This window comes from Eulemur rufifrons, chromosome 27, assembly GCF_041146395.1.
Source record: "Eulemur rufifrons isolate Redbay chromosome 27, OSU_ERuf_1, whole genome shotgun sequence".
NCBI lineage: Eukaryota > Metazoa > Chordata > Mammalia > Primates > Lemuridae > Eulemur > Eulemur rufifrons.
In genome coordinates, this window is record NC_091009.1 from 34,909,942 (window position 1) to 34,926,196 (window position 16,255).

Genomic DNA, 16,255 nt, shown 5'->3' on the forward strand with positions numbered 1-16,255 from the left:
GGGCGACAGTCCGGCTCCGGAGCCCGGGTCCCCGCCCCGCCAACCCTCACCTGGAGACCCCGGGCCGTCCCCGCCCGCCCCTCGCGCCACCCTCGCGACCCCCAGACCCGCCAAGTGGGGGGAGGGGTCTGCGTTTCCGCTTTACCGCGGCGGGCGGTGGGCGCTTCAGTCACCTGCCTGAATTCCGAGCTGAGCTCGGGTCCCTTCCTCAGAGGGAAGGGACGAAGCCCAAAGGGCGGGTCCTCGGGGAAGACACCTCGCCCGAACCTGAAAACGGAGCCGCAGGCTCAGCCCGGAGCCCACGGGCCGCGCTCACGGCGGAGCCCTCGGGCACCGCGGTTGGGGGCTTCAGGCCGCCGCCCAGGGCCCGAGAGGGCGAGGCGCGGGGCCGGCGCCGCACTCACCGTCACCTCTGTCTCGGCCGCCCGCTCCCGCAGCGCCGCTCTCTGGCCGGCTCCGCGGCTCCCGCCGCCCTCACGCCCGCAGCTGCGCTCCGGGCGCGCTCGCCCCGCCCAGACTCGTGCGCGGGCGCACCCAGAGGCGTCGCGCGCTCCCAGAGGGGCGGGGAGCGGGGCCTCATCAGGCAACCGCCGCGGCTGCCGTGCCGGCCCCGCCCCCGGGCCGGCCCAGCCAGGCCCCGCCCCGGCCAGGCCCCGCCTCGGGATGGGCGGGCGGCGCCACCCCCACCTTGGAGCCGCGCAGGTCGGGCGGCCGCTGCTGTGGGGAACCGACCGCCCACAGCAGGGGGTGGAGCCTGCACGGGAAAGCGCGCGCGGAAGATGGCGACCGAGCCTGCGCGGGAGCGCGCGGGAGCCTCTTCCCAGCCCGGCCCGCAGGCGGCTGCGGCTCGCGCCCGCCCGGCCGCGGAGGGGCGGCGTCTGCGCGCGGTGTGGGCCGCGGCCGCGCCCTGAGGAGGAAGCGGGGTGCCGAGCTGGCGGGGTCCGAGGTGTCTGTTGGTCGCAGTTGAGACCTCGAGGTCCTGAAACCCTCCGACCAGTGTTTTTTTCAATGTCACAGTCAGAATCGTTTTGTCATTCACTGGCTTCAGGCCCAGCACTTCCAGCTGGCATTTGCAATGCGAAAACTGTTCGTGCCCCAGACCCCTGTGACTCCTCCCCCGGATCGCATACGTCCCAGAAGTCGGGACATGTGACAGTGTCCCAGTCTAGCGGCCAGTACTCCACCAAAGGACCCGCCAAACTCTGCCTGTGGTCAAAGGAACAGAGAGAGCCAGGTGCTGGTGTCAGGGCATCCTTCCAGCTGCTCAGGCCACAGACTTTGGCGTCATCCTTGGTCCCTCTCACACTCTTATTTTCACTTCCAATCTGCCAAGAAAGCTCGTTGGTTCCACTTCCAAAATACATCAGACTAGTTCTCACCTGCGTTACTTCCAGCATCTCAATGATACCTCAGTGACCTACTAAACCGCAGGGCCTCCCTGCCCATCATCTACTCCATTTACTGTCAAAACAGCCGGAATATCCTCTCACGAGGAAATGTCACTTAGCGTTGATACTTAGCCTGAGCCAGGTATTTAAAATTGCAACCGCCAGACACCAATTCTCAATCCTTCCTACTTCATTCTTTTTCTTTTCTTCCCATGACACTTCACACCTGGTAGCGATCTCTATGGTCAGCTTTCCGGATCTATGGTTAGGCATTCACAGATTCAACTAACCGCAGATCAAAAATATTCAGGATAAAAAATTAAATAACACAAGAAATACAGTACAACAACTATTTATATAGCATTTACATTGTATTTGGCATTGTAAGTAATGTAGACATCATTTGAAGTATACAGGAGGATATATATAAGTTATACGCAAATATTATGCCATTTTATATTAGGGACTTGAGCATCCACAGATTTTAGTATTGGTGGGGATCCTGGAACCAATCCCCTAAAGATACTGAGGTATGACTGTATTTATTTTACATGTTTGTCTTTTAGTGTCTCTCTGGTCTTCGCCGGCAGAAGCTAGGATTTTTGTCTGTTTTGTTTAACTGATGTACCCAAGTGCCTAGAATAAATGAAAAATTTTTAAAATCCCTGAGATAATAAAAAGTGTAAAGCAACAAAAAAATGACCCGTTTTGTATTTTAAATTTCCTCTTGGTTTCAATTTCTATTAGTTAATTTGGTCAATATTATATTCATAACACCCTCCTTACATATTTAATTTAGCCTTTAAGATTTAAAACAAAGCAATTTAAAGCCACAGATTATACAGTACAGTTTGGATTTTTTTTGTTTGTTTCTCTCTGTCTTTGAGACAGGGTCTTGCTCTGTCTCCTGGGCTAGAGTGCAGTGGCGTCATAATAGCTCTCTGCAGCCTCCAACTCCTGGGCTCCAGGGATCCTCCTGCCTCAGCCTCCTGAGTAACTGGGACTACAGGCACTCGCCACCACACCTGGCTAATTTTTCTTTCCAGTTTTTGTCGAGACTGGGTCTCACTCTTGCTCAGGTTGGTCTCGAACTCCTGACCTCAAGCGATCCTCCTGCCTCAGCCTCCTAGAGTGCTAAGATTACAGGCATGAGCCACCATACCATGCCCTGTGCCGGACCCCACTCCCCTCCCGTGTCAAGCAAACATTAAGGATAAGCACATGTTTTACTCAGTTCCTCTCAAGAGTACACAGGGAACCTACAATGCCTCCCATTCTGACACATTACTAACCTTTAACATTCAATAAAATATTAAAATATTTGTTTGTACAAATATTTTGTACAAAGTTTTGTACAAATATTTTGTATATACATACACACATAAACACAAAGATGAGTATACCAGCAGCAATGAGCATGCCAGACATCCAGACTTTGGTTTCTAAATACTATTCTCCTCAAAAGGAACCAGAGAAATGGCTAATTTCAGGGCTCAGGCAGGGAAAGTATTTAAGAAGCTTAGAACATCAGGTACCATAAAATATGGAAATTCCCAAAAGATCATGCAGTTATATCAAAATGACACTGGAGCTAACCAAGGGGCTCCCACTGGCTAAATCTGGGATAATTTGAACATCAAAGAAATGATATAATGAGAGCAATCGTTTATAAACCATTGAATAAAATAGGAACCTAGGAGCCCATAGTGATATCAATTAATAGATAAACAAATGGGGGGTGGATACAGAGGCAGGAAAGCTTTCCCTTACAATAGAAGGTCAACTAATAAATGTAGAAGGATAATGGAAGGGACGATTACCATTTGGCAACCCTTATAATAATTGTTTTGGTCAAGGAGCAAAACTGGATACTAATATAAATGGGTGAAAGTGTGATCAGGAACAGGATTTTTACATAGTCTCAAAATATCTCCAGACAATATTTATTCATTAACTTTCCATTGCAAAGTCTGGCAGACATCATCTTACCATATGATAAAAGTAAATTTCATCAGCAATGGGACAAATCAACATGATGTGCCTTCTGATAGAATTCATCGAGAAGAACACAGCATCACCTCTGTGGTATTCCTGCCAAAAACGCCTGTCCTGAGTACATTGGTGGTATAGTGGTGAGCACAGCTGCCTTTCAAAACGCATGTCCTAAATCCAGTCATGAGGAAACATCAGACAAACACAAACTGATGGACATTCTGCAAAGTAATTGGCCTGTCCTCTCCAAAATATCAAGGTCATGAAAGGAAGGAGAGACTCGGAACTGCTCCAGATAGAAAGAAACTAATGAGACATGACAGTGAAATGCAACATGTGATCCTACATTGGATGCTGGATCTATAAAAGACTTTATTGGAGAAAATCAGTAAAATTTGTATGAGGTTTGTGGATTAGAATGTGCTATGGTATTAATTTCCTGATTTTAACGGACATAACATGATTCATGTAGAAAAGTGTCTATTTTTTAGGAAATAGACATTGAAGTATTGAGGGGTCCTGTGACATCATGTCTGAGACTTACTGCCAAATGATTCAGAAAAAAATGACTTGTAGCTACACAGAGAGAAAGAGAGAATGATAAGGCAGATGTGGTAAATTTCTAACAACTGGGAAATCAGGCTGAGGGAACACAGTATATCTTTGTACTATTCTTGAAACTGTTTTGAAGAGTTTAATTATCTCCACTTTAATAGTTTTGAAATATTTTTAATAACCCTATTGTAACATCCCCTTCAGCAGTTTAATTCAAGATCAATATAAAATAAGAGCATGAAGCTATTAAGAAATAAGTCATGCACAAAGTAAGAATCTATAAAGATAAATAAATAAGAGTTACTAAATATATTAAGACCTGGGAATCTTGGATTCTATTTTTTTAATTACATACTAAATTGTACTGTTAAAGAGCCATGGGAGGCCATAAAAGTCCTAAGAGGTCTTCTCTTTATATATTTTTTCATTTGGATCAAGAATAAAGTACAATGATCCCAAGAGGATTATGTATCAGAGAGTTCTTCTGGAGTTAACTCATATAAGGTTTTTATTTTATTTCATCATAAAACAAGTCAGGCAAAAAAAAGCCTAGCTCTCTTTTCCTGCTGTTACAATGGGTCTGGCCATCATATGTGGCGTAGGCATCACACTTTGTAAACCCGTATCTTGCTCTTGCCCTATCATCCTATCTTTCTCTCCTCAATAAACCTCATTTCCATGCTTGCCTTACAAAAAAACAGTAAAGCCTAGGAAATACATTATGTAATATAATGAACACCTACCCAGCCTAAAATAAAACATTTCTAAACACAACAGACTCTCTTCTTCTCCCTACGTGTTCCCAGGACAATATTCTTAATTTATCTGTCTTAATTTATCTTAATAGGATCTGTCATTCCCTTTTAAGTATTTATACTTTTGCTGCACAAATATATACCTCTTAACAAAATATAATCTTGTTTGGCATGATATTTGAATTTACAGAAATTGTATAATACCATATACATCCTTCCAAGCTTCTTTTTCTCACTCAAGTATTTTAGATTTAGTTAGCTTGATACACATAATTTTAATTCATTCGTTTTAACTGCTGTGTAGTGTTCCATGGTTTAAATATATAATTTTTTATTCTGTATCATATTGATGAGCATTTAAATTGTTATCCCATCTACCCTATTACAAACAATGCTAAAATGAACACCAAATCTACGCCTTACACTGATTTGCAAGCATTTATCTTGGCCGGTGGTTCTCAAACTTTGGAATGCATCAGAATCCCCTGAGGGTTTTGTTGAAACATAGATTGTTGAATCCCACCCCCAGAGGTTCTGATTCATTTTCTAAAGGAGGTTTTTAAGTGATGTTGATGCTGCTGGCCTGAAGACCACACTTTCAGATCCACTGCCCTAGGATGTACATCCTGGAGTAAAATTGCTGGGTCAAATAATTGTGCATCTTCAGCTTTTCCAAATTGTGCCAAATTGCTCTGCAAAGGAATTTTAATGATATGCTCTCCCACAACAGGCAAGTTGTCTTTCTCAAATCCACACCACACTTGATGTCACAACACTTTTAAGGTTTTACCAACCCAAAGAATATGGAATTCTGGCCGGGGAAGGTGGCTCACGCCTGTAATCCTAGCACTCTGGGAGGCTGAGGCAGGTGTATCATTTGAGCTCAGGAGTTCGAGACCAGCCTGAGCAAGAGCAAGACCCCATTTCCACTAAAAATGCAAAGAAATTATATGGACAACCAAAAATATATATAGAAGAAATTAGCGAGGCATGGTGGTACATGCCTATAGTCCCAGCTACTTAGGAGGCTGAGGCAGGAGGATTGCCTGAGCCCAGGAGTTTGAGGTTGCTGTGAGCTAGGCTGACATCAGTGGACCCTAGCCTGGGCAACAGAGTGAGACTCTGTCTAAAAAAAAAAAACAAAAATATGGAATTGTGGTTTTCATTTGAATTTTCCCAATTACTAATGAGGTTGGGCATCTTTTTATATGTCTGTAGTCATTCAGGCTCGGTTTTCTCTTGTCTGCATTATCTGTTCATTCCTTTGTCTGTTTGTTATTAGGGTGTTTAACTTATGTCAAAAGACAAAATTACAACAAATTTAAAGATCCAATTAGCTTTTATTTGTGCTTGTAGAATTGGGCAACACCTCACTCTGTAAAATAGAATGAGTGTTTCCATGAACTGAGCAGAGAAGTTTGGCTTTATAGGCAGAAAAAATGCTGCAGAGAGCAGAAACAACACAAAAAATGGATTGGCCATTTAAAAGTTAATTTCCTTATAAGGTTAAAAAAAAGGGGACTTCCTTACCATGTGACTGAGGTTGGTTGACTGGTCTCACCTGCTTTTTGGGAAACTGGTCTGTTTCAAAGTTCTGTTTAACTGTGGCACTTAGCACAAGCAAACCCATTCTGGTTTGGCCTGGTCTACTGGGGCCTAGTGCAGGTGGCTAGTCCAAAACAGTGGCCTCCCATAAACCTTGTTTAACTCTTATATAGAGTAATAGTTACTAAACTGTCGTCTTTAGAACATGATGTGAGGACAATGCACCTATAATACATTTTTGGGAACTTCAACATATATATTTACACTCAATTTATTATAATATAGAAATTTCTGTGTTATATCAACCTAAAAGGAAGAAGCTGATGCAAAATTAATATAGAGAGTTTATTTGGGCCAAGGTTGAGGACAGTAGCCTGGGAAACACTTTCAAGTTGCCTTGAGGAGTGTTCCAGAGAGCAAGGAAAAGCTCAAGATTTTAAAGAAAAAAGGACAAATCAGGAGAGGGGACAATTACAAAAGTTGCTCAGCAGGAATTCTCATTGGTTTACAGATACAACAGTGCTTAGTGATTGGTTATACACTGCCGAACTATAGGGTGCATGGCATTTCATGGCTACCTGGCATCAGTTTAGTCTAGAGCCTCATAGCAAGTGGCTTCATGAGGTAATTATTCTGCTCAAGGGGGAGTGAGAGTGACTGCTGTTACATTTTAAATGCCTCTCCTGGCCTCATAGTTTAATAGTGCTGGAATTCCTCAGATAAAAAGGTTTTTTTTTTTCTTTCTCAGTTATGATAGGAGAAATAAGAATACAAAATTACATATGTACCACAATATACAAACTAACACCCCAAAACACCATACTTAGAAAAGAAACTAAAAGGAAATATTCTATCACTGTATGTTCAAGTTTACAGATAGGTTTTTTTTTTTTTTTTTTTTTTTTGTGGCTTTAAGTATGTACACTTTCTTTCAATTTTCTATATTTTCAAATTTTTTTTTTTTTTTTTTTTTTTTTTTTTTTTTTTTTTTTTTTTTTTTTGTTGAGACAGAGTCTCACTTTGTTGCCCAGGCTAGAGTGAGTGCCGTGGCGTCAGCTTAGCTCACAGCAACCTCAGACTCCTCGGCTTAAGCGATCCTCCTGCCTCAGCCTCCCGAGTAGCTGGGACTACAGGCATGCGCCACTATGCCTGGCTAATATTTTCTATATAGATTTTTAGTTGTCCATATAATTTCTTTCTATTTTTAGTAGAGACGGGGTCTCGCTCTTGCTCAGGCTGGTCTCGAACTCCTGACCTCGAGCAATCCACCCGCCTCGGCCTCCCAGAGTGCTAGGATTACAGGCGTGAGCCACCGCGCCCGGCCTCAAATTTTTTAATTCAAATAATGTAGTTTCATATTCCATGGAGATTCAGTGTCAAGGTAACACACAAAATAAAAGTCATGTATGTAATATTACCCTGAGCATCCGTTAAATTGGGCTGTCTCTCAGAAACTCCAATAGCGATTGAAGAAATGTTCGGGGTAATTTTGCAATACAACCTGTTTTGTGTCTACCATTGGAATTATTGCTGTTTCTTCAGTTGAGTACCAGATGGAGCAACAGAAAAGCAACTGGGTAACATAAGAAAAATCTACATTGTATCTCTTCTTAGAATCACATTTAATCTGGTGAGATGATAATATCAGAGATACCCAGAAACTGGGATCATTGAAGAAAAAGCAGGTTTACATATTTCATCTCATGCTCACGGTTCATTGAGTGGAATGTTAGGCAGAATAATGCACCATTTAGACTGTTGCTTTCTCCTCCTCTTATTTTTATGGGGCTAAGCTCATACAGTTGAATTTGCATAAGTAAATTTGTATATGAGGAGACTCCATTGTACATAATTTGCTTATAATAGGGAAAAAACACCTTTTTCAAAGGAACAGATATTCTGGAATACATAAATACATACATACCCCCTGTTTTCATCATTTACTCAGTCATCAACAAATATTGCATCTGCTATTTCCGCACTGGGCTACATGATGGAGGAGATAGAGGAAAAAGTAAAACCATCTCTGTCCTCATGGCGCTTAATCAATTAATCAATCAGTCAAATAAATAAAAAATTATCCTATGATAAAAAAGAGGTACACAGTATCTTGAGAACATATAATAAGGATATCGATGTACACTGAGGGTTTTAGAAAGGCTCCCTGTGAAAGTGACTACTGAGCTGGATAGGAAGTATGGGATGCTGTGATGTAAGCTGGAGCCAGATGACACTGCCTCATGAGAGCCAATAGTTTAATTTTCAGAAATTTTGAGACAGGTTTTAAATAGCCATTATTAAACATTAAATTATGTAAACTTATAATTAAATTATATTAAAAACACAGATCATAAATACTCAAAACTCTTCACTTCTTAATTATTTTTACATTTTACTCTCATCTATGCTCTGGAGGTTATCTACTATGCATCTTTTCCCATTCTGAGTAGCAGATTGAAATCATCCTGTCCAGCACCTCTGCACTGCATATGCTACCTGCCCATTAGTGACTTCGTAGCCACGTCAGTTATCAGATCGACTGTCACAGTGTCACAGTGCTTATGTTCAAGTATATCTTATTTTAGTTAATAATGGTCCCCAAGCTCAAGAGTGGTGATGCTGGCAACTCAGCTATGCCAAAGCCACAAAGTGCTTCCTTTAAGTCAAAAAGTGAAAGTTCTCAACTTAATAAGGAAAGAAAAAAAGTAGGCTGAGGTTGCTAAGATCTACGGTAAGAAGAAATCTTTTATCCATGAAATTGTGCACAGTATATTGTTATGATTGTTCTATTTTATTGTTAGTTATTGTTATTAATCTGTTTACTGTGCTTAATTTATAAATTAAACTTTGTCATTGGTATGTACGTATAGGAAACACATAATATAGGGTTTGGTGCTATCTAAAGTTTCAGGCCTCCACTGGGGGTCTTGGAACATATACCCTGAGGATAAGTGAGAACTACCATATCCACAGAAAAGCTGCTTCAGAGCAGTGATGAGTATAGAAGCAAGGCTGGAATGGGTTAAGAAGTGAATAGGAAAAAAGAAAATAGAGGCGCTTTTCCTTCTATTACAAAAAACGATTGTAGGAAATGTACTCACTTACATTGGCCTAAAAGAAAAATGTTATTTTAACTAAATCAGAAATATTAACTGAATTCAAGCTCCACTTAGGACAAAAGTTCACCTCAATTTATCCATGTAATTTTACCTAGTTCTCTGAGTTCCAGAGGATGATACTAACTCTGGAAAAACACAATGGTTATAAAACAAAAACTCAAAGTAAAAAATAAATAAATATTTTTTAAAAACCACAACAGTAAGTTGTTACCACTGCCATTCCATTTAGGAAACAGCAATTCTACAAAGAAATTGTTATAAAAAAAAAATTGGTACAGAAAAGTCAGCTGGAGAAAGTGAAGCAAGAACATCACTCTGCTGAGCCTTACCTGGGCCACCCCATTCTGAGGGCTCATCTGTTGAGTTGATTCCCTGAATCCCTGGGGGTGACAGGCCTGCAGACCAGGGCTCATTTGTGTGATGTCCCAGGTTCCCTAAATCCCAGGGGGGAGTGGCCTACACACAAGAAATCATCTGGTGGCTCTGCCAGGAGTCCCAATAGCTTGGCGGCTGTGACAGCCGCTTAGCTTACCTTAATTCATGTCTTTCTTCCTTTTCTGTAAGAGGTGAGGAATTCGCTGGGCAGGGCATCTAAAAAGGCTTTTTCTCCCGGGCTCCTGCACATCCCAGGGTGGGTACAGGAGTAAGTGGTGAGCAGGGGGCCACTGGAATTCCTGGGCAGATCTGAAAGGGAGGAGCAGCCATTCCCCATCTCTTCCTCGTAGTCAGGTGTGGAGCTTGTGTGTGATGGCCGGAGCCTCTGCTGCTGTGGGCCAGGAGGTGGCTTCTGCGGGAGCTGTAGGTGACAGGAGGAAGGCGGTAGGACACCAGAGATGGCTCTCTCTGCCCACACAGTGTGCGTCAGTCATTTCTGGACACATCCAGGCTCCTGTCTCCCACCCTGAAGTCTCACTCCTAAGAGCTCCCCTGAGCTCACACGTGTGTAATGTGGGTACATCTACCCTATGTGCTGTACTGAGAGGGGTGAGTTGCGCTAAAAACTTCAAAAACTGTAGGTAAAAGGGCCCCTCTTCTGTTTTGTATCCAAGCGTCTTCCCCAAACTTCACTTGAATTCAGAAGAGCAACCTGCAGGCAGACCCAGGCCCCTCCCCACCTCATACATTCTTGTGTCACTGCAGGGGCCCTTGGCAAGGGAGCCGCCTGGGATGTGCAAGGGGTGTGCACACGAGTGGTTGAGAGTGGGCCTTTCTGCCTCTTGGTCACTCTCTCAGTGCCACCCCCACCCCCATGGTTTCCGCACCTCCCGTAACCCCCACCTCCGGCCCTCCCTAGAGCTCCTCCCTGCCCCACACACCCGGTCCCTTCCTACCCACTGCCCAGTCACTCCCTCCCACCCATCCCCCCCATCGCTTGCCCACCTCCCGGAACCCCCACCTCCAGCTCTCCCTACAGCTCCCCCCCATCCTGCCCACCTTGTGCCCCGGACCCCTACCCAGTTTGTCCCTGGGGGCCATCCCTCACCACCCCGCACAGCTAGTCACTCCTGCCCCCTCCGGGACCCCCTCCGTCCCCTCCCTTCCTACCGCTCTGCCGAAATCCGGGTCACCTTGGCCCCGCGCAGTCGCTCCCTCCCCGCCACCTCCGCAGTCCTCCTTACCGTCCCCGCCCTCATCGCTGCCGGCCGCCTGGCCACTCTTCTTTCCTCCCTCCGTTCTTTCCGTGCATCCTCTGAGCCTGGGCTGCAGGACCCCACCGCACATCCTCCGTTCGGCTCTCTCCCTCATCCCTCGGTTGTTTCCGTCCATCCTCGGCCCTCTCTGTCCTAACTCGGTTCTCCCTGAGGCCTTTTGACTGTTTTCGCCAAACCTCTTCGGCCCTTCCCGTGGTCCCCCGGCCTTTGTCGCCAACTTTCGGCTCTTTCCATAATCCGCGGGGGGCACAGTGCCGACCCTGACATTTGTGCAGGCCCTGCGGTTTTTTGGCAGTCTTTGCGACAATGGCACCTTCTGGAAGAGTCTTCCTGTTGTGGGGGGTGGGGACTGGGCAACAAAGCTGGTGTCATCTGAGCGCTGTCCGAGGTTCACTAAGTCCCTGGAAGGGATCGATCTGCCCACCAGAGCTCATCTCTGGGCAGTCCCAGGTTCCCAAAATCCCTGGGGGCCTGGACTACAACCAGGCATACTCTGTGGGCTGTCCCAGGTTCCCTAAATCACTGGGGGGGAAAGGCCAGCCCTGCTCCCCTGCCCTGCTCGCCTCTCAGCCCATCGTTGGCACTCTGAATCCCGTGACATTCCTTCACTCAGTTGAATTCTTCAGAACCCGATCCCCCCCACCCTCCGTACCCCCGTGCCACGGGAGTTCGTTCTCATGGCAGAGCCATCGAGGCTGGGGGGACTTTCTGGATTCCGAAATGATAGGCTCTAGTAGGTTGTCCCGTGTGTTGCAGCAGATCTCTGTGTCTGGCGCCGGTTGTGTTCGGGCTCCACCTGGCCGCCGCTTTTATACAAGCCTCTTGTCCTGTGAATCTTCGGTGCAGCAGGCCAAGCAAGGGACAATCCCCTATGTGACCGAGACTGAGTTCCGGGAAGCAAGCAGCCTTCGCAAGGCTATATCGGTCGTGCCGGGACAGTGGTTGGGATATCTGGGAGGGGGATCTTGGGCCTGCAGGTCTGTTACGGGAGGACGTTTCCGCTGCGCTTCCAGGCTCAGCCAGCCAGGCAGCTTGTGGGGCTGCCCGGGCAGGTCGACCAGCACGCTTTTGCCGCTTTGGAGACCCGAACCACCCCGCGGGGACAGGAAGGAGACGGCAAACCTGGACGGGAGAGGAGGGTGTTCGGCGACTGGCCGCCATCCCGTGCATGCTTGTCCCTCTCCCTCGGCCTCGCCTCTCCTACCCATTTTCCCTGGGTCCCGTTCAGGAGGCAGGGACAGCCCTGTGAGTGGCACCCAGTCGTCCTTGGCTTCTTCCGAGTCCTACTGTGGGGGCACAGACCGGGTTATGGGTGGCGCGTGTGGCCGGCGAGGGTGAGTCCTGTCTGGCCGCGGCCGCTCCTGGGCCGCGGCGGTCCCGTCCCAATGTTTTCTCCTCCACAAGTCCCCGTGCTGGGGACGGGAACCGTGCCCTGGGTGGCGCAAGTGGCTCGCGATGGGAACCCCTGTCGGCCCGCGGCTCTCGTGGGCCGTGGCGGTCCCGTCCCGATGTTTTCTTCTCCACAAGTCCCCGTGCTGGAGCCGGGGACCGGGCCCTGGGTGGCGTGAGTGGCCGGCGAGGGCGATACCTGTCGCCCCGCGGCCGCTCGTCGGCAATGGCGGTCCCGTTCCGATGTTTTCTCCTCCACACGTCCCCGTGCTGGGCCCGGGGCCCGGGGCCCGGGGCCCGGGGTCCGCGGTCCGGGGCTGGCGAGGGCCTCCCTGACCCGCTGCGCCATGAGGGGGGTGGGTGGTCCTTGAGGTCGCTCAGATGTCCCTGAGTGCCCCTTGTCTGCTGGCGCTGGGGACCTGCTTGGGACAGGTGGCTGTGTCGAGTGTCGTGGAGGCAGGCGTGTTCAAGTGGCTCGGTCCTGGTCTTCCTGCACGGTGTTCCTGATCTCCTGATATCGTCATCTTCCGCCTCCAGGTTAGTGTTGACACGCTGTCTTTCGGCGACTGTCGGCGGAGGGGTTGGACCTCCACAAGCTGAGAGGGTTCCGGGTTCCTGATGATCAGCGGCCTGCCCTGTTCCCTTTGAGCTGACCGCCCGGGCCCGCGCGCCGGCTCTAGGGCGTCGGAGTGTTCTGACGGTGGTGCCTGCCTCTCGCGTTGGTCTCCGGCCCCTCAAAAGATGGCACCCGGGGTGGGGGGCGTTTGCGGCAACCCTCGCCCTTACCCCGCTGGCTCTGTGCCGTTGCGTGTCAGGCGGCCCTCGTGTTTGGGTTGTCTGCCGCCGTCCTCCGGAGGCGGGGCTGGCGAGGCTGTAGCGGGCTCCTGTGATCGCTGTCCTCGCTGGTCTGACTGACCTCCCCAACCCTCCCCGTCCTCGGGACCTGATCGATGTGGTGACGTCGCGCTCTCCCGGTCCTGAAGTTGCGTGCCAGGCGAGGGACAGTCCATTCGTGGCGAACGGGGGTCGCTCTTCTGCCCGCAGCCACCTCACCTCTCCTTCCCCGCCCGTGGTCGGTGGGTGGGAGGCGCGGGTGAGAGACTATCCGGCCCGACCTCGCTCGCCCCGTCCTCGGCCTCGTGGCGTTGGTGGGGGTCGTGGGTCCTCTTGATGCAGCGGGCAGCCCTCGCTCGCTCTTTGTGGCTGTTGCCTGGCCGAGGCTTGCCCCGTGTTGCAGCAGACCTCCGGTGGCTGGTGCCGGTTGTGTTCGGGCTCCACTTGGCGGCCGCTTTTATTCATGTCTCTTGTCCTCTGAATCTTCTGTGCAGCAGGCAAAGCAGGGGACACTCCCCGAAGTGAGCGAGACTGAGTTCTGGGAAGCAAGCAGCCTTCTTAGGGCCATCTCGTTCGTGCTGGGATGCCGGTTGGGACATCTGGGAGTGGACCTTGGGCCTGCAGGTCTGTGACGAGAGGAGGTTGTCGCCACGCTTCCAGGCTCAGCCAGCCAGGCGGCTTGTGGGGCTGCCTGGGCAAGTCGACCAGCACGCTGTGGCCTCTTTGGCGACCCGACCCACCCCGCGGGGACAGGAAGGAGACGGCAAACGTGGACGGGAGAGGAGGGTGTCCGGCGACCGGCTGCCATCCCGTGCATGCGTGTCTCTCTCCCTCGGCCTCGCCTTTACTACCCATTTTCCATGAGTACCGTTCAGGAGGCAGGGACAGACCTGTGAGTGGCACACAGTTGTCCTTGGCTTCTTCCGAGTCCTACTCTGGGGGCACGGACCGGGCCATGGGTGGCACGTGTGGCCGGCGAGGGCGACTCCTGTCTGGCCGCGGCCGCTCCTGGGCTGCGGCGGTCCCGTCCCAATGTTTTCTCCTCCACAAGTCCCCGTACTGGGGATGGGAACCGTGCCCTGGGTGGCGCGAGTGGCCCGCAATGGGAACCCCTGTCGGCCCGCGGCCGCTCTTCGGCCGCGGCGGTCCTGTCCCGATGTTTTTTCATCCACAAATCCCCATGCTGGGTCTGGGGTCTGGGGTCTGGGGTCTGGGGCCAGGGGCCAGGGGCCAGGGGCCCGGGGCTGGCGAGGGCTTCCCTGACCCTCTACGCCACGAGGTGAAGTGTGGTGGTCCTTGGGGTCGACCAGATGTCCCTGAGTGCCCCTTGTCTGCTGGCGTTGGGTACCTGCTTGGGACAGGTGGCTGTGTCAAGTGTCGTCGGGGCAGGGTTGTTCAAGTGGCTCGGTCCCCATCTTCCTGCTAGGTGGTTTTGATCACCTGATATCGTCATCTTCCGCCTGCAGGTTAGTGATGACACTCTGTCCTTTGGCAACTGTCGCTAGAGGAGTTGGGCTTCCACATGCTCTAGGGCGTTGGAGTGTCCTGACGGTGGTGCCTGCCTCTCTCGTTGGTCTCTGGCCCCTCAAAAGATGGCACTTGGGGGCGTTTGCGGGAACCTCCCCTTTTATCCCGCTGGCTCTGTGTCGTTGCGTGTCAGGTGGCCCACGTCTTTGGGTCTTTGGGCTGTCCGCCGCCCTCCTCCGGAGGCGGGGCTAGCGAGGCTGAAGCAGGCTCTTCTTATCGCTGTCCTCGGTGCCCTGACTGAGCTCCCCAACCCTCCCCATCCTTGGGGCCTGATCGATGTGGTGATGTGGCGCTCTCCCGGGTCTTCAGCCGTGTGCCAAGCGAGGGACAGTCCATTCATGGTGAACGGGGGCTGCTCTTCTCGTTTTGCCCGCGGCCACCTCACCTCTCCTTTCCCACCCGTGGGCGGTGGGTGGGAGGTGCGGGTGAGAGACTATGCGGACCGACCTTGCTCGCCCCGCCCTTGGCCTCGTGGCGTTGGCGGGGATCGTGGGTCCTCTTGACGCAGCGGGCAGCCCTCGCTCGCTCTTTGTGGGTGTTGTCTGGCCAAGGATTGATTGTCCCGTGTCTGCAGCAGACCTTTGCTGGCTGTCGCCGGTTGTGTTTGGGCTCCACCTGGTGGCCGCTTTTATACATGTCTCTTGTCCTCTGAATCTTTCGTGCAGCACGCAAAGCAGGGGACAGTCCGCGAAATGAGGTTAGTGCTGATACGCTGTCCTTCGGCGACTGTCGCTGGAGGGGTTGGGCCTCCACACGCTGACAGGGTTCCGGGTTCCTGATGATCAGCGCCCGGCCCTGTTCCCTTTGAGCTGACCGCCCGGGCCTGTGCGCCGGCTCTAGGGCGTTGGAGTGTCCCGATGGTGGTGCCCGCCTCTCGCGTTGGTCTCTGGCCCCTCGAGAGAGGGCACCCGGGGGCGTTTGCGGCAACCCTCCCCCTTTATTCCGCTGGCTCTGTGCCGTTGCGTGTCAGGCGACCCTCGTCTGTCTTTGGGTTGTCCGCCGCCCTCCTCCGGAGGCGGGGCTGGCGAGGCTGAAGCAGGCTCCTCTTATTGCTGTCCTCGCTGGCCTGACTGACCTCCCCAACCCTCCCCATCCTCGGGGCCTGATCGATGTGGTGATGTGGCGCTCTCCCGGGTCTTCAGCCGTGTGCCAGGCGAGGGACAGTCCATTCGTGGTGAACGGGGACTGCTCTTCTCGTTCTGCCCGCGGCCACCTCACCTCTCCTTTTCCGCCCATGGGCGGTGGGTGGGAGGTGCAGGTGCGAGACTATGCGGCCCGACCTTGCTCGCCCCGCCCTTGGCCTCGTGGCGTTGGCGGGGATCGTGGGTCCTCTTGACGCAGCCGGCAGCCCTCGCTCGCTCTTTGTGGGTGTTGTCTGGCCAAGGATTGATTGTCCCGTGTCTGAAGCAGACTTTTGCTGGCTGTCGCCGGTTATGTTTGGGCTCCACCTGGTGGCCGCTTTTATACATGTCTCTTGTCCTCTGAATCTTCCGTGCAGC

At 50.6% G+C, this 16,255-nt stretch overlaps 1 long non-coding RNA gene across 1 annotated transcript; it reads right to left on the reverse strand.

Moving 5' to 3' along the window:
• Window positions 1–1,860: 1,860 nt before the first annotated feature.
• LOC138375615 (uncharacterized) lies at window positions 1,861–11,244 on the reverse strand. The gene is made up of 3 exons (XR_011231550.1): window positions 10,974–11,244; window positions 9,887–10,150; window positions 1,861–2,024 (listed from the first exon to the last, which is right to left on the reverse strand). It is a non-coding gene; the product is annotated as an uncharacterized lncRNA (long non-coding RNA).
• Between the last annotated feature and the right edge of the window lie 5,011 nt (window positions 11,245–16,255).